The 25,144-nt window shown below is 37.4% G+C and overlaps 1 long non-coding RNA gene across 1 annotated transcript; it reads left to right on the top strand.

Annotated features, from left to right (window-relative positions):
- The first annotated feature begins 7,458 nt into the window (after window positions 1–7,458).
- LOC121355645 lies at window positions 7,459–17,508 on the top strand. The gene is made up of 2 exons (XR_005955449.1): window positions 7,459–15,366; window positions 15,871–17,508. It is a non-coding gene; the product is annotated as an uncharacterized LOC121355645 (long non-coding RNA).
- Window positions 17,509–25,144: the final 7,636 nt, after the last annotated feature.

Below are 25,144 nucleotides of genomic sequence, written 5' to 3'. Positions count from 1 at the left end.
CTGTATTGACAAAAAGAAATCTATATATCATTTGGATAGGTATTCATGGCAACTCATTACTCTGTAATTCTCTAATTTCACCACATTTAGGTGCAAAATTGCATGAATACTGAAGGTCAATTTCTTAAAAAATAAAAAATTTGTTTTACTTTATAAAGAGGAGGGGTTAAACTGTAAAGGAGGAAGAAGAATTTAGCTTTGGCATCATTATGAATCCATTATATTTTTTATGGGTTTTAAAATACTACAGTTGCCATACTATAGGATGATCCCCAAAAGATGTTAAAGGAAATAATGCACTGAAGTAATTTCTTCAGAGTTTGATCACACTTACTTCTGATTTATGCAGTAGTTCATCTCAAGACTCTAGACAATTTATCTTTTCTTGTTGAAGGTCCTAATTGAGACATTAGGTTTTCTATCAGTAGGAAAAATTGCAGGAGAAGGCAGTTTAGGGAAGCCAATGAAGATGGACAGGGAAAAAGAGGATTTTTGGGAGTTCCTAATCCACCTGGAATTTGAAGGTATTGAAGTACAAGCCTAGATTTGAAAGCTTCAAAGATCTTACAAAGTCCTGCTTTCCACATATAGTGACAGATATCCAATCAACAGTGCTGTCCAATGTTATTTGAGCCTGCTGTGCACATAATGCCATGACAAACCAGTGAGATATAGGTAGTGTGCAGGGTACTAAGAGAATCTGCATTATTTTCAATAAGAGGTAAGTAGGTCTCATTTTTCTATATCTATTTTTTAAATTCTAATATATTATTATTTTTAGTGGCTGTGAAGAAAAAAGGAAGCAAGAGACCAGCATTATGCAAATGAACATGTCTGTATTGGCACAAAAGAACTACAAAAATCTGAACGGTGGATTGGAGTTGTTTTAACAGAGCAATGAAAGATGAATGATTATACATCAAGTTTTAATGAATACCTGACTGAGGAAGCATATGAAAACAGCATGAGCAGAATTTAGAACAAAGGACTTTCTCAATAGGATATTAGTGATAAAAACTCTCCTGCTCAAAAATGAGACAGAGATAAAGCTTCATATTCAACAGAACACAATACTGCCAATGTGGACATCAAATTTTTTGTTTTTCAATTCCAACCCATAAAAACTTTACATTCCAGTTGAGTAATAAAACTAGACTTGTTTTGAAAAGCTGTCCTCTGCCTTATCATAAATCTTTTGCTTGTATTGGTCCCAAAGTAGCAAAGTTTGTAGTAAAAGTTTTAAGTACTTTTGGAATTGCTATTACAACCATAGTGAGAAGCCATGATAAAGGAAAGAAATCCCACTCTCTGAAAAATGGAGATGGGTTTATTTCTATTGCTCAGATATAGAGTTAAGATTTCATTAATTTGAGGTCAAATTTTAATCAGAACATTGGCTATGTTTATGCTTTCAGAAAAATTATTTAGTCATGTGCTTGGTCCAAGTAATGCATAAACCTATGCCCTAGATTTTAAGTTACTCAAACCCACCCAGTCAGGGTTGATATTTGCAATTTGCCAACTGGAAATAGTTGATGACTTATGCTGAGTCTTTGGCCAAGATTGTAATTTGTTTTGGAAAGTGTTAAATGACACCTGACCTTTTTACATGAGAAACTATTTAAATATTTTAATTACATAAATGAGCAGTTCCAATGACACTCTCAATATAACATTCCCTACTACTTTAAAATAATTAGTACAGAGACAGACCCTGCATAAGTACATAAAAAAAGAATCAGAGACCTGGAACTGTATGTAAATAGCAGAGATCAGACAGAATGAGCTTTGTCAATCTACTCTGCACTGGTGCAGATTTATCTTGAATGTGGTGTGCAGTTTGGTATACAACAAAATGAAAAGGACGTTAAGTTGTTAGAAAGCATCCAAAGGAGGGTCACAAGGATGGTGAAGGGTCTGGAGGGAAAGTTTTATGAAGAGCTGCTGTGGTCAGTTGGTTTCTTCAGCCTGGAGAAGAGGAGACTGAGAAGAGGCCTCGTTGCAGTCTAAAACACCCTTGTGAGGGACAGATGAGGGGCACTTTGCTCTTGTGATCAGTGACAGGACTTGAAGAAACAGCATGAAGCTGAGTCAGGGGAGTTTTGGGCTGGATATCAGGAAAAGGTTCTTCATCCAGAAGAAGGGCACTAGAACAGCCTCCCCATGGAAGCAGTCACAGTGCCAGCCTGACAGAGTGCAAGAAGCATTCGGACAATACTAATGGGCACACGGTGTGACTCTCGGGGATAGTCCTGCATAGGGCCAGGAACTGACCTTGGTGATCCTGCTGAGTCCCTTTCAACTCAGCATGTTCTGTGATTCTATGAAACTTCTGAAAGGTATTTCATGTGGTGGATTCATTCTAGATGATCCTCTCAGAGTCAATCTAGAATAAAAGAGAAATGAGTAGTTGTTCAACTAAGAATACAAATTAATGGTATTTTAGTTTTACCTACAAAGGAAAACCTTCCATAGAATATTTAATCCACTACTATGGATTTGTATACTCAGACAAGAATTTAAATCAGTTCTAAGCTCTCCACTTCTCATACTATGTGAAATCAATTATAATTTTTTTTTTACTGATTTGAAGATAAATTTGTTTGGGGTTTTATTGTAACAGATAGTGTGAAGTATAGCTGAGCTTACTATTTCGAGCAGAGACAGGCCAGAGAAGGGAGGGTAGAACATGCATCAATCCTATAAAGATCATACTGTTCATTAAGTAAAATGCCTGTGGTGTAGGCTTCAGCTTTCATTTCCACCAGATGCTGATGAGATTACTTAGAAACTATTCCAATGCTTGATTTTTTTTTTTTCTGGTAGAGAAGATATTAAATATCAACATACAACTATATTCTGTAGTGATTATAAGCAACAATGAAAATGCACATCTGCACTGAGAATGTGCTGTTCAACAGTGAAGAGGCTGGGTCTTACAGATGACGTGCTACAATTATGCTAAAGATACTGAAACATCAGTTCTGAATGAAGTCTAGAGGAGAATCTGTGTGGTAAATATCATGCCTGTAAAAATTCTGGAACCAAAAAACCCCACAATAACAAGAAAGAGTCTGAGAAATCACAGGGCTTTTTTCTCCACATCTTTTGACCTTTTCCACAATATCCATGATATTATTTATGTTTTCTGTATTGTGCTTAATTTCATAAGAAACAGACTGAAAACTTTACTTAAATGTTTTCTTGAAGATCCATAAAGATAAAACAAAAATTTGGTTTATCCTTTAGCAAGGACTTAAACTAAAATACATTATTAGATACAATGCTATAGTTTCACATAATTTCATCTCAGCATCTTTCTTCCTACATCCCTTGCACCTGTTTCTCCTGTGTATTCATAAATCTGCTGCACCAGCATAGTGTTTTTAAACCTCTAAAAATCTGTTGAGATTGCTGGTTTAGCAAGCTGAGGAAATAACAATAAATCTTTAAAAAATATTTTTGGTTCATTAGATTCTGTACATCATGTTGATTTTTTATGCGATTGCAGAGTATGATAAAAATGCACTGATTCTGGTTTTTTCTCATAATCCTCATTCATGGACTTCCTGCAGTTGAAACTGTCTTCATCCTCAAAATTAGCCATTTGTGTCTCTTGAGGAATGTTCAGGCCCCAAGGACCGAGAGACCCTTGGGTCTTAAAGGACCTTTGTCCTGAAATTCCCATAGAATCAAGAAACCCTGGAGGTAAAAAGTTTCCTAGACATCTGAAGAGAGTGTGATTCTATAAATCTGACCAGTGTACTAATAAGATAGTGCTTGATAAGCCTTTCACACTGGGACAAGCTGTGGGAGCTGCAGGTGCTTCAGGGTCTTAGATCTGCAAAAGCCAGATTTGTTAAAACTTCATTTGCTGAACCTGCTTTTTCTATCGTAAGATTAATTGCTTCAACTAAACACAGTGAAACAGGGCACTGTGCACCATGAACCATGTTAGAGCTTGTTTGAAAGTTAATATTTACAGATTTTAAACTAAACAGGGTAGCTATGCTGATAATTCATTTATATATTTCCAATGTCTGTAAAATTAAGAAATAGGAAAATATCACTCTGAAAATTAGAGTGAAAGAATTTTCTTTCTTCTTTGCACAAGGTATAGAACAGCACAAACCAGTCTGAAGTGCATATAAACCCCATTTTCCCATGAGACTTTATCAGACCCTCTATGCTCAGCTCTCTATTCTCTCTGCTATAATGAGCACGGTATATTTTTATATCCAGTTATTTCTCTCTTGCTATCAAAAGCAGCATTTCCCCTGCCACCCCTCCCCATATCAGCCCCTTCTCTTTCACTGACCATAGAGCAGTTAAACACTGCTAGTGAAACCTAGGCAGGGATTCCATTTCAGATGAGCTAAGTGTCGGTGATATATATTTGTCACATGGACCCTGCAATCTTGGCCACGTTGTAGTCAAAGCACAATACAGAAAAGAAGCCTGTGGAATGAATATGGTGACAAGCACCAGGTGTGTGATTCAGCAACTTAAATACACTGCAGTGGGTCACACATCCAAGTGCTGTGCTGTCAGGCATGACACAAGATGCAGTGAGGACTTGCATGCTTTTGTAGTGTCAGCTGGATGCCACACAGGATCAGAGGACAACTTTGGGCATTTAGGTTTGATTGTCATTCTTTATACTGTGGGAATGTTTTGTTTGCTTGTTTTGACTGATTTGACTGTTTTGTTCTGTTTTGCTTTCCCACTAGGCCTGTGTTCTGTCTCACAGGCATGTGCATTAGCAGGTTGTAGGGAGCTGGGTGGATGTAAAGCAAGGGCACCACCATCTCTCCCAGAAAAGGTGTAAAGAAGTGGGGGAACTCATGCTCACAGGAAAGAAGGATGTGCATCTTCATGCCCTGTGAAGTGTGAAACTGTAGGTGTATGTGGGAATTAGAATGGTTTGGTATTAGTTATAAAAAGGTGCTTAAAAATGTATAGAGGCTTAACTGACATTTTTGAGTGTCTGGTATCTAGTGTATGGCTTCTGTCGACCTTGAACTCTTTGACAGTTGATGTCATTAACAAATCAATAAGCTACTTTAATGCCTGATTTGATTTAAAACAGGTGCAACAAAGAGTTTGCCTCTGTGACACACTCCAGCAAGCTCTCTATAGATCACCAAAACCCTTGGCCAAGTCAATAGAGTGCCACAATTTGGGAGATACTATTAAGAGAGGACTTCAGTTTTGTAAATCTAATTATTTTTTATGTCCTTAAAACACTGTAACACAACCATTCACCTAATCATAGAAAAAATGTAAGTTGAAATAGATCTCTGAAGGTCACCTAATCCAATGAGGTGTTGTAGATCTACCCTCAGAATTGGTGTCAAACTGTTCAGGACTTCATCCAGAGAATTTCTTAGGATGGAGATTCCATATCCTCTTCGGACAACTTGTATTAGTGTTTAGCAACTCTTATTATTAAATACTGTTTCTCTGTTGCCTCTGTGATTTTCCATGCTGCAGCTTGGACTGTGCAGTTTCTTCTAAAAGTCTGTAATAAGAGTAGAAGAATATGGCTGCCTTCTGAATAACCTCTGTTTAAATAGTGGAAGACTCTAAATACTCCAGTGGAGCTTTTTCTTCCTTTCCCCTTCCCTTCCCTTCCCTTCCCTTCCCTTCCCTTCCCTTCCCTTTTGTATTTTCTTTTGCTTTTTTGCCTTTTCCTTATTTCCTTTTTTCTTTTCCTCCTTTTTCCACTTTTTTCACATTTTTTCTCTCTCCATTCTCCAACTGAAAAAACAGACCTTAACCTCTTGTGCCCTAGATCCTTCACCACATGGAGCAAGCCAAAACTGCAACAAGACTGATAGAATAGATTTTTTTTTTTTTGGTTTCTTATTTCAGTACTATATTCATTATTTCAACAAAGTTTTTAGTATAAATTCTTGCATAAATCTCTTTCTTCCTTTTCTCCAAAATACTGTGAAGTAGTTTGGCAATCTGACTTTGACTCAGATACAAAAAGGGATTTGACCCCTACAAAGACTAAGAAGTGTAAAGAATGCATTATTTGACTTTTGAGTGACAGTATTAAACAATATATTATGGTATGTTGAAAAGAAGAATCTGAAGGCTAAAAGGTCTACTTCAAAAACAATTACCTCTTTATTGTTTGAAAGTCAAGGTTAATATGATCTCCGTGCATTAAAATGGTTTCTTTTTAGTGAATATAATCATGTATGAAATAATTTTAAAACAAGAAAATGACATTTTTAAGTCACAGATTTTCACAAAAGAGTACAAACCTCAGAAAATGTATTTTAAAAAAAGCTATTACATTGAAAATGGTAGGTACCCCACCTCTTCCAACACTTGAACATTTTGTACCCTTTTAGATATGTCTCTCTAAAATACTGTGGGTGCCATTTATCATAACGTGATGCGTCTTCCAAATAAGAATGACCCTCTGCAGAAAAAGATCACATTATGTATTGATGCCACATTGGGAGGCTCTGCCTCCAAGCTGTCAGGAAAACTAATAAACCAGCTAATGCAGTACACTTTCAGCAGTATTAGCTTTGAGTACAAATGTTAAGGACACTTCAGCTTAGTAAATAAAGGAATTATCCTTTTTTTTAAATTTTTTTTCTAAAATAGGAAATTGAAGGAAATAATAATCTAATCAATGTAGATTAGACTAGAAAATTATGCTGAAGTAAACTACAACAGACTTCTTTGCTTTCAAAGGTAAATTCAACAAATATACCAGTTAGAAGTTTTATGACTTTAGCAGATATTTTAAGTTGAGTTGACAATTTTAATAACATTGCAAAAAAACAAAAATCAAATACTTTTAAGGCACTGAGTAACTCCATTTCTCACTGAAGTCAGCAGGAGGTAATGACACTCAAAACATTTACAAATTCCATTTCTAATACAAAGGTAGCAGCATGAACCCCGAAAAAAAGATTATTTTTATACCTATAACAACAGAAGTTTCCTGCAAGTTCCACGTAATTCTGTCTTATGATTTGAATGAGTGCATGCAAATCGTAAATTTGCTTGTTTGGATCTGATTTTAGTTTGAAAAACCCTTTTCTTTAATTCTAGTTTAAAGCTAAACTCTGCAATAATCACGCTAAGCCAGTCAATAACATTAATTCTTGGATCAGATTCACTGATACTCCACAGCAGATTTGTAATGGTTCAGTGCAAAGAAATCATAAAGCTGATTCATTAAGTTCCTGAGGATTCCCTATGGAACTGCTGTAATGGTGTATATTTTGGGCTTGTGCCCAGAGAAGGTTCCCTCATAAATGGGGTTAGTCAAAGATCTCTTGCTGCCAGAATAAGCCTATAGGCTATGAGCAAAAGCACAAAAATAACCTTAACGTGGGTGACATTATGTTCATGACTGGGCTGAACTACAGCCAAACCTCTTCTGAGAAAATGAGATGGGCATTCAGTTACCCCTCAGGCTCAGCAAAACAAGGTTAGCAGATCCTCTCACGTAAGTAGATGTGATCATTTTCTGTATTCTTTTAAATTATGTGGGAAGTTAAAAGAATTGAAATGGCAAAACATGCTTGTCATGATGAATCTAAGATTTAATTTATAAAATCTTAATAATTTATCCAAAATGCCTACAACTCTTAACAGTGCAATAGCTGCTGCTTGTACTTTATCCTCAAAACTACAAGATCAGTATATTTATTCATTAATATTTTAAAGATTTTTTTTTTTGAAACACAAGTATAAAAGATCTTATCACTTCTTCGGGGTTCATTGATTTACATTTTCACTTCATAGATTTCCAAGAGCTTTTTACCTGCTTTCATTTCCTTCTATGTCCTTGAATATTTCCATTAGCAGATCTGAGAACATTAGTCTGGTAGGTTTTATTTTTCTTTATCCAGTCTGGTAGGTTTTATTTTTCTTTATCCAATTTTTTAATGTTATTTTTTGTTTGGGTTTTTGTCCCATGTCCCAGCTCAGACTGCCCAACTTTGACTATATGTTTAGCTTTTTTTTCCCTAGTTTATGAATCATTCCTACTCTTAACATTTTATACATACACACAAAAATTTACAGACAACCATAAACATGGAAATAAATTTAAAATAATTTCTATAGATTTGAATTAGATTCTATCTCTCATATATATGAGATGGCAGACTCACTCTGACTATCTTTATTTCTGTTATACATCTAAGTTAAAACTTTAAATTCCATCTGTAATAATGGAGAAAGGTAAACACTTCCACAAAATTACTGTTTAATTTAAGTTGTCAAGGAATAACACTCAATACAAGCAAAAATCAGTTTTTTAAAGTACTGTTAATTTCCCTTTCTTGCAATATTAGTCTTGTGATTAATTTTCCCAATTTACAAGGCATGTATTTATATTTGAAAAGAATTTTTCCTTCTGAACTGGAATACATGCACTTGTTTCCTTGATAGAACAGCTCATATAAGCTCCTTGCTCTCAGCTGACAGTCTGGAAATTTCTTGTAAGTAAAGGAATATTTTATTGCTTTGAAGTGTTATTTGCAATTGGTGACTGATGCTTCTTTTTTTGAGTTTTTGGTTGTTTTGTTTGTTTTTTTTTTTCACAGATGTTAAACTGGGTTTTGATTCAGCTCTCACTGGCCTATACTTTGAATGAAAGTTCTAATTACTGTGAATTTTAAAAACCCTTCTGGTGTGTCAGTTTCGAAGCTATGCAGCACAGATAAAGTGTTATCATCTTCCTTGTTTCTTGTTCTTGTTCTTTTCTTTTTCAAAAGGGAGATTGTTTAGAAGAGGGGAAACTAGAGTATTCAAAGTAGCTTCAGATGGTGGCATAGTCAATATCAACAACCAAGTGCATGGAAGAGATGTGCTGCCAAATCAGATGTTTTGTTCTTAGAATACTGATAAAATCTGATGAAAATGTTGCAGTAGTATTGATAATACTTTGGGGAACTGGAAAGTTCCACTAACTGTGTAAACTTGTACAGACATTGTGCTACTGGATCAAACTATTGAATCAATAGCCCAACAGTAACAGGTTATAGCAAATATGAAGTGGACTAAAATCAAGTGACCATACATGTCAATTTCAAAAAATAAATTTATTTGTTAATACAGGATAGTTTATAGCTGCAACTTGTCCACATTAGCACAACCAGGCTTGCTATTTCATTTGCTAAACAAGAGATAAAGGTTGTGTGTTTGACACAGAGATGCCCAGCCTCAGAGCAGCAAGGGGCTCTGGGCTCAGCCTATTGTTTTCCTCTTGAAAGACTGTGAATAGATAATTTTTAAGAATTGGAGCACGAAATGGAGAAGAGGAAAACAATTTTCCTTGTGTATTAAATAATTATATATGTACTCCTCTGGGATAAATAATGGTATATATTTTCCTATGAAAATATGTAGTGTTGAAATATACTGGATAAACTAATATTCTCAAAAACAAAATCTATTTGTCTATTTTACTTTTACTGTTTAGAAATTTGGAACAAGCTTGGAACTGCAGTGGTATGGCTTTTCACTGTACTGTGGCTGCATTTTTCTGTATCTTGTCAGTATCATGTGCTTCATTAAGTTACATTAATCCCTGTTTCTGAGCCTTTATGTTGGGTTCTACCAAATAATTTCTCCATTTTTTCCTGAAACTGAACCAAAAGTACACATTTTCATTACCTTGGAAAGAAATTTGATTTTGAATCAGAAATAACTGATTTTGAATTTGGTAAGTCTCCTTGATTGTAGAAAGAACAAACTCCTCCTTATGTCCAAATGTAAACTGTTCTCTACCTGACAGTGATCAAGACAGGGCCTTTCCCTTTTTACACTTTCACAGTAGTGATATACTATTATTAACTATTAGTTGAAAGTGGTTTTACTCTGAAACAGATGAAACTCAGAGGTCTCTTCTGCTTTTGGTAATGTTGTTTCATAATTATTCAATTAAGGTTTTTGCAACTATTGAGGAATACATTCAGTGCCGGTAGGTCGGGGTGCAGCTGCAGTTCAAGGTGCAGGTTGAGCTCTGGGTGTTGGAGCCCCAGCCAAGAGGCTGTGAACTGCTGACCCTGTGCAGAACAGAGGGCACAGGGGCCTGTGGCCCAGCCAGGTGACCGGGAACTCAGGGACACTCAGCTGGAAACCCCAGACTTTACCATGCACCGACTGTGAGGGTATGAAAACCCAGGAGTCCTTTGTTCAGGGTCTGTCCTCAGAGGCACCAGCTTGGCCTGCTATTCTGTGATTGCACCATGATTAAATTATTTTAGGGATCCAGATGTCTGAGATTCTGCTGTGGAAATCCGTGCGTTGAGCCAGTACGGAAACCTGGTCTGACTGTGTGAGAATGGGGTGTGTAGGACATCATGATGGACGCTTGTCATCTCTCTGAATCTGCCATGGTCACAGTTCCAGCACTGAAAGTCTCAGGTGGTGTGAGTGTGACAGCCAGAGTGGCTTCTGGATGGTCAGGCAGAGAAATTTCCTTAACACTGTATCATCTAAAATTACAGTGAGCTTTTAGGACCCACATCATTTACAATCTACATGCTTTCTTTGTTGGGAATCTTGACAGACAGAAATAGGATCTCCAACCCAACACAGTGAATCTGCTGGTAGAGTTGCTTTGTTCCCATTCTATATAGGTGGTCTCAGACTGTACTGTTTATTACTAAATATGTGAGCTGGTCTAGGATCCTTCTTATTTTCACTTCATTTATAAACCTTAAGCCAATCTGCAGATCCCCTGCTCTTTGAGGTAAAATGCTTCCTGCCAGTTCTTTTGGTGGTCTTCTTTCACATTGTAGTGGATTTGTTTTGATACTTTCCAAGGAACTTTTATAGAACGACAGGCACCATCTCAACAATCACAATGATTTTTAGGGAAATGAAACTTTGAGTTGATCTTAACTTTACTAACATTTAACATTTTATATTAGCATTTAATTAAGCTTTCTTTTTTTAAGCTGTTTTGAAAGAAAGGAGGGAATGAAGTCAGGCCACTGTTTTTAACTTGCAAATAGCAATTAGATACCTCCTGTAGTTTAAGAAAAAATAGCTGGCATTTTGAAGACAGTGTGCCTTTGACTCATGGAGCAATTGAAATTTTGCTGATAGTACCTCACAGGTAAGTTTAGCACTTGGAAGCCAGAGCTGTCTTGCAAATGTGAAACTAGGTAACATTTGTCATGGTATGTCTCATTCTATTTCAATTTGTTGTATTTAGTGTTATACATCACCATAGATGATTTTAAGCTAAAAATTAATGCATAATAATTTGAAATTATTTGGGAAAGGATTTTACAGTAAAAGCATATTTTCTTTTGTCATACAATGTTAGACAATATGAAAATTTGAAGTGCATTAATGATGAAAATCCAGTATTGTATTTCCTGCCTCTCAGGCATTCACTGGTTTTCCAGGTAGAGCAGAGCCTTAGGCTGCCTTAAAGGAATATTTGCTTCAGGCATTTCTCACGTTATTGTCTTCTTTTTGACAGTGAACCATACAAAGCCTGAATGTCGTGAAAATAATAAATATTGTAACAATTTTCCATTTTTATATCCTTTCTTTTGCATTTGAAAGGCATCACTGAGTATATTATAGGTTCTGAACTGAAAAGCAATGACTAAAGCAGATAGAAGCAAAACCAAAATATAAAGTCCAGTTTTTCACCTAAACTTTTCTGGAACTAAACACTCAATCAATCTTGAATGAAAGCATTAACAGATTTTCTGCTTTAAAAACCATACGAAGATAAAATTAATAGCAAAACTGTTCCTTAAGAATGCTCAGACAGGCAGGAAAATTTACTGAGATATTTTCATCCTAAAAATATTTACTGGAAGACATATATTTATATATCCAAAGCAATGACAAAACAAATTAGGAAAAAATTATATAACCTGGACATTTTGAGTTAGAATTGAAAGTTGATTGCTGATTATTTACCAGAGAGAAAAGCAAAATCAGTATTATGTATGAATCAGATAATGTCTGCTGGATTATTTTGCTCTGTTATTTTTAAAAGGGAATGAAAAAGACTTCAAATTTGAGAAAGGAGGAATATCCTTTACATTTTCAGTCAACCTGAGTATAAATAACCTGCTTTGCTGGATGCTATGACATGGTAAATCTCTGTGATTTTTTAAATTAAGCATAATTTCAAATACAATGCACCATTTTGAATATAATTACAAAACTGGGGAATTTAGGTTTGAAAAAATATAATAATCTTAACACACAAGATTTGGTATTGTGCTGTCAAGGGAATTCAAAAATACATGACTGTAAAGAAAACATAAATATAGATGTATCTAACTAAAAAATTCATCTGTTGGGTTAGTAAGGGAATATCTGCTTTTTTAGGATTATTTAGCATACTGGATTTTAGGAAAATAAATTAGGAAAACAAAGAGGGATTTTTTTTTGTTTATTTGTTATTTTCTAAATTTAGAGATAAGCTAAGACAGAAAAATAATGCAAACCCACAAATTCAAAAGAATTACTTATTACAATAGGGAGAAAAATTCCTGAATGATATTGTATCTTTATTTGAAGCATTGGTATTCAATCTAAAGATAAAACGTGAAGAACATAAAAACTAAAAGAGAATAAGAGAGGACAGTTTGCTGGACATTTGTCTATGAATCTGCAGTCAGGCCTACACTACACAAACAGTAATGTTCCTCATAAAACTAGTAATGATAAATTGTTTTGCATACAGCATTTTGTTACCATACAGTGAAAATCCACAGCTAAAAATACTACTGAGGATCCTATGACTGTTGCAAACAGAATAATAGTGATAAATCAAAAGGAACCAAGAAATAAATTGAAAAATGGTCATGAATTTGTGCAGAGATATAATTGAGTGTAAGCAGGAAGAAGACATGAATAGCCCAATATTTATAATTAATTAAGGTTACTGATTAATACTCCTTCCGTGATTTCATGAAAGTCTAAAACCAACTTTTGCTCTACGAAGACATGATTATCATATCAAACAGCTTAATGGAGAAGAGGCTAGTCATTGTATAGACACTGGATAGATGGTGGAAGGAGAGAAACTTCCAGAAATGAAAGACACTTAATTAGTGTCTTAATTATAAGACATATTTCTGAAAATAATGATATTGAAAAAAAAAGAAAAGATGGTGGTGAAATCTTTTATGACTGGTGGTGTCTTTGAAGTGGTAAAGACTCCAAAAGAAAACTGCAGGATATAGTTGGAAATTCTCTATGCAGACTGCTCAAAATTCCAATAACAGGAGGTAAGAAAGAGAAATGGAATATTATTAGGAAGATGAAATGAATGAATGATTAGATTATTATCATACAAATGGTTAGGTATCTCTATAGTACTTGTAGGTACTTTTAAAAACTCAATACCTCATACCCAATCAGTATTTCAAATATTAATCAGAGAAAGGACCTGTAACTGATTCTCTTTCACTCAAGAAGGCTCATTACAGAGCTTGATTGTAATATTAGAACTGCCACTGAGATGTACCAGACTAAAATCTGAAGTGCCTTGTCTGCTAGAACAAGAAATCAAAGCTTGTGATTTCATTAATACATGTTATTAATTTTTTGTTCTAATTGCAAGTGGTTTTGCACTAGAAATATAAACATAGGGGGGAATATTTTAATGTTAGAAGTAGATTTTGTAAAAATATGCTCCCTCTCAAATGATTTAAACATTTTAAAGATTTTAACAAATATTTAAAGTAATTAACTCTTTGCTATGAGGTCAACTTATTATTTTGGAAACTTTAGTAAAAGGAGTAAGGATTGCTGGCTCAAAATATTTTGGGTACATTTGTGGGAGAAAGGGCAGGTCGGGCCATGCCCTGGCGAGGCGATGCTCTGTTCTGCACACCCCACCTCTCCAGACCTGTACCCCATCACTGCAGTGGCCACCAATCCCTGGCACAGCAGAGGCAATGCTCCACACCTGTCCCTGGAGCTCCTATCCCAGCTCCTGAGTGGCCAAATGACCAAAGTCCCCCCTGGGGGCAGGGCCCAGGAAAGCCAGAGGGTACTTAAGCCAAAGCATGAAGTAAGCACGTCTTTATCCCACCTCCTCATAGAATTTCTGTCAGTAAAACACCGCTAGAACCAGGAGTTGTAACTATACTTGTTCTTTGCCATTTCTTTTCTCTCTTTCTTCTTCTAATTCCCTCTTCTGAGAGTTTTGAGTAATGTAAAATCGGACAGGCTTGAAGTTTGCTAAGTCAAATGTGCCAAATTAATGCTTTGTGAAATTCTTTACGTTCACTGAATGCTGCTCTAAACTTTTGCCAAGGTTCTCTGATGTTCTGAAGTTGCCAATAAAGTTTTTTGTTGTTTTGACCTTTTGAGAATATCTTGTCTGTATTTCTCCTGTGCATCTAACTCAGAGTACATAAAAAACCATAAGCCTTTTTAAGAGCCTTGTCAAGGGAGGTTTTGGGGCCTTACAGCCATTCTTGGCACCAGAAAACTGGTAGGTTTATGTTATATTTTATGTGTATTTTGTTCAATATTTTATACAATATAAGGATTATATAAGGATTCCTAGAAATACAGAGGATTTCATTCTCCTTGTCAAATGCCATAATAGCAAGGGCACAGATAATTTTCTTTTTAGCTTCTTTCATCCCAGATTCAACTCCTTTTCAGAATAATGTCTCTTCTGAATAGGAAGACTAGACAAGTGCTTACATAAAAATTTCTCTTTGATGTAACCTGACTGCTGGCACACAGGTTAGGGCTGGGATGGAATTAGTTTCCCCCACAGCAATGCTTATAGTGCTGTGCAGTGTAGCCAGGATGGTAGTGATATCACACCTCTGCTTCAGAGGAGTGAGAGCAGTGTACAAGTGAATGTGAGTGTATGAGCAGTGCTCATACAGCATCAAGGTTATCTCTCCTGTCACTCCTCACCCCTGCTTCAAAAGCCAGGAGGCTGGGGGTGAGCAAGAGCTTGGGAGGAGACATAGCCAGGATTACTTACCCAAACAGACCAAAAGGTTATTCCATGTCATGTGGTGTTGTTTTCTGAAACAAATCTAAGCGAAATGAAAAGAGGAAGAGGGAGGTATTTGTAGTTAAGGTATTCATATTCAAAAGCAACGGCTACACATCCTGACGCCCTACTTCCCAAGAAGTGACTCGGCATCAACTGCTGCTGGCAAGTAGAGAATCCATATTTTTGTTTTCCTTTGCTTCCACATGTGTCCTTTCTTCATTAAACTGACTTTATTTTGATGCACAAATGTTTCTTTTTGTTTTTCTTTGTTTTCCTCCTGTCCTGCAGAAGAGAGAAGTCACAAAGTGGATTTATGGACACCTGGTGGGTGGTAATCCAAGAGGAGCCCACCACAGTCCTTTTTGGTGACTGAGGTAGGGCACTTGAAAATTTGAGAGGAGGACAGTAATTGAGAATGGTAACAGCGCAGTATGGATCAACCATTTTGAGTGACAGAATAACTGTTTTTTTCTGTGCTTGTGTGTGATTATGATGAAGAGGCAAGGGGTAAAATGAGTGCAACTAGTCACTCTTTGTTGGTGTTATGATGTTGTTTTGACTTAAGTGTAGGAACTATTTTTGCTAAATATATATAATAGCCATGGCAAGGTTTTTGGTAGTGCAGAGGCTACAAGAGTGGCTTTTGTGAAAAGACACAAGAAGCTGCTCCCATGTCAAAGTTCCATCCAAGACAGCACCACTGCTGGCAAAAGATGAGCCCATCAATAGTACTGCAATTGTGTTGGGATAGTACTTAGAAAGGGTAAAAAACAGGGGAGAGCAGTGATAAAATTTGAGAGAAATCATTCTGCCAATACCAAGATCAGGGAAGTTTGGGAAGAGATGCTACAGGAGTCAGAGCAGATATTCCCCTGCAGCTCATGGAGCAGCCCATGAAGCAGGCTGTTCACCTGCCACCCATGGAGGACCATGGTGGAGCAGAAACCCAACTGCAGCCCATGGACGATCACCCACTGGAGCAGATGTGTGTGCCCAAAGGACATGGTGATCCCATGGAGATCTCACACCAGAGAAGGTTTTCATACAGGACCTGGGAGCCCAGGGAGGACTCACACTGGAACAGTCTATTCCTGAAGGGCTCTACTCCATGGAAAGAGCCCACATTGGCATGCTTCATGAAGAATGACATCCTGTGGGAAGGATTTATGTTGGCAAAGTTTGTGGAGAACTGTCTCCCATGGGTGGGATGCCATTCTGGAGCAGGGAAAGGATGTGAAGAGGAAGAAGCAGCAAAAAAAAAAAGTGCGATGTGATCATAACCTTTATTCCCAGTCCTTGCCAAAGTGCTCAGAGAGGAGGTAGATGAGTCAGGAGTGAAGATGATACTGGTAAGATGGGGGTGGAGGGAATTTGGGTTTTGTTTTTGTTTTTCACTGTCTAAAATAAAATCATGCTGATTCTATCTTAGCTACTTTACCCCACAGGTTCATGTATATATATATATATGTGTGTGTGTGTATATATATACATATATATTTTTATATATATATACACTCAGATGAGTTGTCATTAGACAAAGAATGACTCTGCATATGCAAATACTGACAGCACACTTTGCAAAGAAGAATAAAGGTGTAAGAATACATGAGAAATATACCTCATGGTTGGTGATTTCATGCGCTGATCCAGATCTTCACCTTCTTTAAATCCGTTCATAAAAGACTATGTGGAAATCTTTGGACTTCTCTGACTCACTGTTCAGATACACCTGCCTGAATCACACCAATGGTTCATGACCAACTGAAAGGCCAAACTGCATGACAACTCAATCTACTTTTCACAGTTATTTTAACATGTTAGCAAGTATATTATTCTAACTTTAGTAGATGGATGAGGAAAAAAAATATCTTCAGCTTTCTACAGAAAAAGTAACAGGAATACATATGTGCTGCAATAATGCATTCAAGCTTTTTTTTTTTTTATGGAGTAGACTGCTGTACTGTAAGAGTAAAAATTGTGTGAAGGAATTAGAAACAAATAGTTGTTAAAAATAGGTATCACAGCTTATATGTCACTGAGAAACAGAAGAGAATTTCAGGCTGCAACTGAGGAAACTAACTGTGGGATACAGGATGCAACTGATGGAGTCCATTGTGGGGATTGAATTGTGAGGTTTAAATTCTATGTCATGGCAGAGGCTTACAGCAGGCCCATAGTGTTCAGCTCAGGAAAGCCATAGGGGCCACTATTCCCATAAAAATAATTTGAAGGTCATAGCTATTGTGCAGAAACAATATCTGAATGTTCAGCTTAAAGTTCTATTGTAGCAATTCTGTTGCAAGACTAAGTATATTAGCCTGATGGCATACATTTTGTGTAGCACCATTTTGAATGTTAGTTGAATTTTGGGTTTGCATGGCCAGGTTTTGGTAGTGAGAAGGCTACAGGGTGACTTCTGTGAGAAACTTGACAGAAGGATCTGGAATGGACATACCACTGCCCAAGGCTGGGCCAACTAGAAATGGTGGTAACAATTCTGTAACAACATATTTAAGGGAAAAAAAAAAAAAAAAAAAAAGTCGTGCAGTTGTAATTTGATCCAGAGAAGAGTGGAATGAGAATGTGTGAGAGGAAGAGCCCTGCAGACACTAAGCTCAGTGGAGAAGGAGAGGGAAGAGATGCTGTATGTGCCCATGCAGCCCATGAAGATTCATGGGGAAGCAGAGATCCCCCTGTAGCCCTTGGTGGAGACCATGCCAGAGCAGATGGATGCCTGAGAGTGGGCTATGAACCTGGGGGATGCTGAGAAGGCTCCTGGCAGGGTCCTGCAGACCTATGGAGAGAGAAGTTCACATTGCAGCAGGTTTCCTGGTAGGACTTGTGATCAAATAAGGAACCCACACTGGAGCAGCCTGTCCTTGAAGGACTGCATCTCTGGAAGAGTGACCACATTGCAGAAGTTTGTGAAGAACTCTTGTCTATGGGATAGACTTAAGTTGAAGAAGTCCGTGGAGGACTGTCTCTGCTGGGAGGGACCCCGTGCTAGAGGAGAAGGACTCTTCTCCATGGGCAGCAGCAGTAACAACCTGTGATGAGCCAACCATAGCTCCCATTTCCCACCTTCCTGGGGTGCCACTGGGGGAGGAGGTAAAGAAGAAGGAGGGAGGGGTGAGGAGAAGGTGTTTTTAAGATTTATTTTACTTCTCATTATCCTCCTTTGATTTTGTTAGCAATAAATTCTATTAATATCCTAAATTCAAGTCTGTTTTGCCTGTGATGGTTTTTGGTGAGTGATCTCTCATGGATCTTATCTCAACACATGAACCTTTTGTTACATTTTCCCTCAGTCCCGTTACAAAGAGGAGTGATAGTGTGACTTCAGTAGGTAGCTGACATCCACCCTGGGTCAACCCATTACACTAATCTAAAACATTTGGAACTGGATATGAAATCAAAAGTTCTTATGTGTTTGAGAACACAGGAATTCTGGCAGATGTAAAGTTGTTCACTATTTATCACCTAAGTGAATGTCACACAATTAGCAGCACCTGTAATTTATGTTATCTGCAGTGTGATATTGCACTTCTCTGTAAGTTCTTCATTGCTGTCTGTGATTTTGTTGCAGTTGCTAATGTTGCCTTTTGTGTTTTGTTCAATAGTTGGGGTAAGGCTCTATCTCTAAAAGAACACCGTAATCTTGAAACAGATACAGAAAAACCCCAAAAAACAAATTAATAAACAAAACTCAAAAAAGTTGCTTGCTTTACGTTGTCTTATTCCCTGATTGACTTAAATTTCAATGAACTCATCACATCTCAGAGTGGACAAACACTACAACTGCTGCAGCAAAGTGGAATGCTACAAACATATCAGTAGGGTGGCATAGAAGTACAAAGGTAAGGATTTAGCTCAATTTTCTGTCACTGCAAGATTAGAACAGTTATTAACTTAATGGAAGCTCCTGCATTCTTCAGAAATACTTGGAGGCACCTCATCATGGACTGCTACTGTTCAGCATTTTGTCAATCCATGATGCTTTACAATGTATCATTCCTAGTATGTCTAGCTGTTGTGCTTTAGTGTGCATTGTCACTAGAAAGATTATTTGAGAATGAAGAATCTCTGACAACATGTGTTCCATCACCATCAAAAATGAAATGTACTATTTTTGTTTCCAAAAAAGAATCAGGGAGTTCTCACCTTGTATTTTCATCCGTGTTTCTCTTATCTACTTACTACTACTTACTGAGGCAGACAAAAACAGCTACAGCGAGCATAGAAGGGAAATGATAGGAAAGGAGGAGTGACAAATGCAGTTAATACTTGAAAAAACTTAGTTATCTTAAAAGATAGGTACACTGAACTAAAAAAAATAAAATTTAAAAAAAAACACACAAAAAAACTCCACAAAAACTTTTATCATTAAAACTTTACTTTTAGAATTAAAATTAGGATTCCCATTTTCCTAGTCTCTGATGGTTATAGCTTCTGAGTCATAGAATCATGGACTTGGTCATCCACATGAGTGCCTTCCAACTCAGTGTATTCTAACTCCTGACCCTGTGCCAGACAGCCCAAGTGTCACACCATGTTCCTGTCTTGCCCAAGTGCTTTTTTATCTCAGACAGGCTGGTGCTGTGACCACTTCCTCGGGGAGGTTATTCCAGTCCTTAATCACCTTCTGGGTGAAAATTCTTTTCCTGCTACCCATCATAAAGCTCCCCTGACTCAGCTTCATACCATTTTTGAGTCCTGTCACTCATCACCAGGAGAAGAGATGTGTACCTGACCTTCCTCTCATGAGGAAGTTGTGGACTGTGGTGAGGTCTCTCCTCAGTCTCCTCCAGGCTGAGCAGACCAATTGACCTCAGCTGCTCCTCCTAAGTCTTCCCCTCCAGACCCTTCACCTTCCTTGTGGCCATCCTTTGGGTGCTCTCTAATAGTTCAATAGCTTTCTTATATTGTGGTGCCTAAAACTGCACACAATACTCAAACTGAGGTTGCCCCAGTGCAGAGCCGAGTGGGATAACCACCTCCTTTGCTCAGCAGGTGATGCTGTGCTTAATGCACCCCAGTATCCAGGCTTTTGAAAGCAGAGCAGAAAATAAAGCAGGACAAAATGCAGCTGATGTAAAGTCCATTGCCTTTTCCCCTTTCTTTCTTTGCATACCATTTCAGAAGTAAAAGGGAGGCAGAGAGCAGATGTATTTCAATTTTACCTGCAAAGACATTTCAGTACTTAGTACTCTAGCAACTCAAAATAATGCACATAAGACAAGAGGAGCAGCAAAGAAAAAATAGGGATATCTAAACTAGAATATTCATGAAAACACATAATAAATAAGAGTATAATTGCTAACTTTGTTTCTATGAAAGTAAATATCTCAGACTTATGACATTTTCTCCCTCTTGCCCTGCACTTCTGGCATCTAGAGGCTGCCATTAACACCAGGTTATTAAAAGAAGAGCTGTGAGAAGTCTTGGTGAAAGGAAAAGAGTGAGATGTTGAGGGAGACAAAGGAAGCAGAGAAAAGACAAAGTGAAACAGAAGATTGTAGTTTGTTGCAGCATATGTTACTGTTGAGACGACCACAACACACAGAGTATCACATACAATTTCAGCAAGCTTCAACACATACAAAGTAACACCAAACCACTTCAAAAGTCTTCCAGCATTGGCCCTTCTTAAGCCTAACCTTTCATACCCCTGACTATTCATGCATTACCCCTGTGTTCCCTCTGGTCCCTTTGGTGATAGGTCAGTGCACCTGGGTACTCCATGTCTCATTACCTTCAATGCTGCTCACCTGCTTTTCACAGCTGTAGCCTATTAGGGATGAGGCTCAGCCACAGCCCCATTCCCAATTACCACAAATTGTGTACTTACAGTAGTGCTTGCAGCTCAAAGAACACTCTGTCACCATTGGCTGCTTCAAACTGCAGGAGCCTTAAGGAAGTAGAGGAATTTGTGAGGACTGCATTCATGAAGTTATAGTGTAAGGTGAAAAGATAGTGAAACTGGAACAGGAACTGGGGAAGGAAAGGAATAATACAGGGGGAACAAGTTCTGAGTCTCAAAATAATATGCTTTGTCATTACTTAGAGAATGGTACTGTATTCAGGTGAGAAAGAAGCAAGGAAAACTATGGAAACCAAGTGTAAAAAAGTGTAGCAGCAATCAATTTCTAGAAAGACTGTGACGAAGTTCCTGTCTTTACAGCAATAATTTAAAATCCTTATTAGCAGGTCATGATTTCTGTTACAGAATACTTTCCTTTAAAAAGGAAAAGAGATCTTTTCTATTTCCTGCCCACCCATTTGTGCCCTGTTCCTGTCTTTACAGCAATAATTTAAAATCCTTATTAGCAGGTCATGATTTCTGTTACAGAATACTTTCCTTTAAAAAGGAAAAGAGATCTTTTCTATTTCCTGCCCACCCATTTGTGCCCTCTCACCCTCCCCCCCCCCCCCCCCCCCTCCCCCCGCGAAAAGATACTTTAATAGGAAACTAAGAATTGACATGTTCTAAACATGTATACTATGTATACTTGAAAAGGAGTTATTGCAGTAATCATTGAAGGTTCTGGTTACTCAAGGTAGTAGTTGTCCCATTGTGTCTCCTGCATGGCTGAAAACAGTCATCACTTGCAGAAGCAGGCCCATGAGTTCTAGAGAGTTAACAATGAGGTTAGGAGGGAGGGAGAGAGAGGATGATGTGGGAATATGGACAGTCAAGCCATAATTCTACCCTACCATGAATCCCAGCAATGCTATATTGTCATGAATAATAAATACTCCAAGTCCAGACTAAATGCAGAGGTTTGTCCCTGTCAGGCAAGAGAAAGGTACTGAGACAAAACATAGCCTAGGAAAGCAGAAAATCTTTATCTACTTGGACAAACTGTGTGTCCAGCATACTTATATTAAAGATAAGTTTTACATTTAAAATAAGTAGTCTGCGACTAAAATGAAAGTCTAGGAAGATTACAAAGAGGTTTGAAAACAGTGACTTGTGCCAAATGTGTCTTAGGATAAATAACTATTTTGATAATTTCTTTAAGTGCAGCATTTCAATGTCAGCGTGTTCCCTTTCAAAATGGAATGGAACATTTTGATTGCTCAATTTGAAATTATTTTCTTCTGTGGAATGTCCTTCACATTATATAAAAGAGTAGAATTAGATGTAATTGATCATCTTCTACTTAAATGCATTCTTTTTTATTAGCAATAATTACTTAACATACATCTGTGAAAGTCCAATAAAATTTTGGGTGCTTTTGAAATTTCACAGGGGAAAAAAAAGTGAACCCACTGAATTTTATAAAAACAGGAAAACTGTCTTCTGTTTGTTTCAAATGTACAAAAAAAATACTGTCATAATAATCCAGAGCAATTATTTGCAGCCCTTATATTTTCCAGTTTTCAAGGAACACCATGGAGTCCAGTTAGTTCTCCAAGCTTTTAGTCCGAGAGCAAGAAAGACCAGTTTCCAAGAGCTACCCAGAAAAATAAAAACACTAAAATAAAAACACATCCTCAGGGAGTAAGAGTTCTGGCACAAAAACTATCCTGGGGCAATCAACTGCATAAATGTAGCTAAGTATGTGCCATCTGTGAAGGAATTTGTCCAGTGAAATCAGCAGCAGTTCTCTTACAAAACACGCAATTGCTTCAGGATGTGATTCTATGCAGGTAAATTCAGGATATCGAAAGCTGTTGCCAACCTGTTATCTTGAAATGTCTGAAATGGTGCAGGGTTTACTGCAGAAGCCATAACACAGAGAAGATTCTGGATGTTTATTCCAGCATTCAAGTGACTTGTTTACCCCTGAACAGATGGTCATTCAACCACAGCACACATCAGCTGACACCTTTATTGCCCTAATAAGGATTGGGAAGAATCACTAACAGGTTTCTATCTTGTTAGCACAGTGGGATGTGCAGGCTACAGCATAACACTGCTAAGTGCCAGAGGTATCAAACTAGATGGATCCACCAGGAGTGCGGCAAACTGATCTGCCTTGTTGTGTTGTCTGAGCCCTGGTCTTCTTCGCATTAGTACTGGATAAAAAAGGCTTTTGTTTCTCTCCTAACAGGTATACTGATCTGCAGCATTTCCTGATTTTTCTTTGCTTTTACAGGGTTATATAATATATGTAGCTCAACCAGGGGCCACAAAAGTTGTGGGAAAGAGTATTCACTGCTTGAATGATATTTGTTCTTTGAACACTGAAAAAAAGGATGGTGAGGCTTGTGGAATGGACATAGGTGTCATTCCAATGGGAACTGCTAGGCCCTTGGGAGAAGGGAACATGTGTCATGATGTGAGAGTGTACCATGTGGTACAGGCTGTAGCTGTAGTTGGGGGGGAAGGGAGAAAGATGCACCCCTAGAATCAAGAGCAAGACCTCGGGCTGAGGGGTCTGTACCTGCTGTGGGCATCCCACTGCTCCTGGTGCACACAACACCAGAAGAAAGGTCAGGGTTCATAATAGAGCCCTTTACACTCTGCCATTCGTAGCTCCATCTACATAGTGTGTTTCTTGGATCCAGAACAAAATTTGGGGCATCATGTTCAGCTTTTCAAAATGCATTAAATGTTGCAGTACTTAGAACTGCTACAGCTGGCCCAAAGAAACAAAATGCTGGAATATCTACGTGGGGATGCTTGGTCACCATTTTCACTTGTTTTGCTTAAAAAAATTACCTTCTACTGGTTTGCATTACCTGCTTGGGCAAAAGTAGACCTTTTCCAGTAGCAATGGCTGATGCACAGCAGACTTCCAAAACTAAACAAATTATTTGGCTTAATGCATTTAATAGTCTTGCCTTCCTACATATGCAAAGGCAAAAAATTTTAGAAGAAAATGCAAGCAAATTTATCCATCTCATCTCTACAGAAGATCTGACCAGAGCTATATACACACTGCTTGCATCATGCTTGCCTTCTGTCCAAAGACATCCAGCAATTCCCATAACCACTTTCACATACTGCATTTCTAGCATCCATGTTTGTAGAAATGATGTGGCAAATATAAAGTAATATGTAAGTTCTGGCGATGTATATGTCTGAAACTCTCTAAATATTTATTTTTATGATTATTCACTGTAATTAAGTCCATTCAAAAGTAATTGGGTCAGACAAATGCTGTATGCTGTAGTTTACTGCTCAGCAGGTACAGTACAGCCTGTGGTGCTGTTTGCTTTCTTCTGTCATCTGGAAAATGTCTCAGCTCTGAAGGTACACCATTGAAGATATCTTTTGTCTGGCACATCTGTCAAAATACAATTTGAATATTATTTTCCTTTTTACTCTTATTAAACCAATAATTGAAATATAAGGAAAACAAATTATGGCAACTTTGAAAGTAGGATTTCCTTCACAGGTAAAATCTGCCCCAGAGGAATTCCAAGCACTGAAACTGTGTAAGATTGCTGTATACATCAAAGGGGAGTATTAAGTGCTTTTAATAATAAAACTGTATTTCAAAAATAGTTATATAACTTATAAATAAGAAACACCATCATTATCACCAGCAGTGACAATACAGTAGATTCTCCTAAAAATTAAATTCTCCTAAAAAGATAAGCATTTATCAAATCCATATAACTTGAACTTCAGTCAAAAGTACTGTCCTTCAATCCCACATTGCTGCTGCCACAGGGAGAGTCTGGAGCCGGGGTAGTAAGGCACAGACAGCAGCACACTTCAATTTGTGCACCAGTTTAGGGAATGCTAATCTGATGCTGATATCTCCTTGAATTTTGATGGCACTCTTTGAGTGACGTGATTCTAGGAAACTTTCTGCATGTGTAAGATACTGAAAAGGCAGAGCATTCTACAATTTAATAATGACAATTATATTTTCTAATTCTTATTGCTGAAAATAATCAGAAATGGAATTAATAGATTTCAGTTCTAATATATTGTGCTACATCTTCATGACTGCCCCTTCTTAAAAAGAAAAATGTTGTACTTTCATCCATTTATTTGATTTTACTGAAGTACGTCCCACATTTACGAGTTGCAAACAGCTATGCTTTTATTCCTTCAACTGCTAGTAAAATCACACTTCTGGGGATTACTGACATCAGTACTTGATTTTCCATAAAAATACAGAGGTTTTTTATTTTTGCAGTGTTACTCAAAAGAAAATCTCTTCTCCAAGCCCTGTTAGCACTATATGCATT

Source organism: Pyrgilauda ruficollis, unplaced genomic scaffold, assembly GCF_017590135.1.
Source record: "Pyrgilauda ruficollis isolate IOZ18807 unplaced genomic scaffold, ASM1759013v1 scaffold26, whole genome shotgun sequence".
Taxonomy (NCBI): Eukaryota; Metazoa; Chordata; class Aves; order Passeriformes; family Passeridae; genus Pyrgilauda; species Pyrgilauda ruficollis.
The sequence above is the reverse complement of the archived record's forward strand: the minus strand, read 5'-3'. Positions and strand labels throughout refer to the sequence as shown.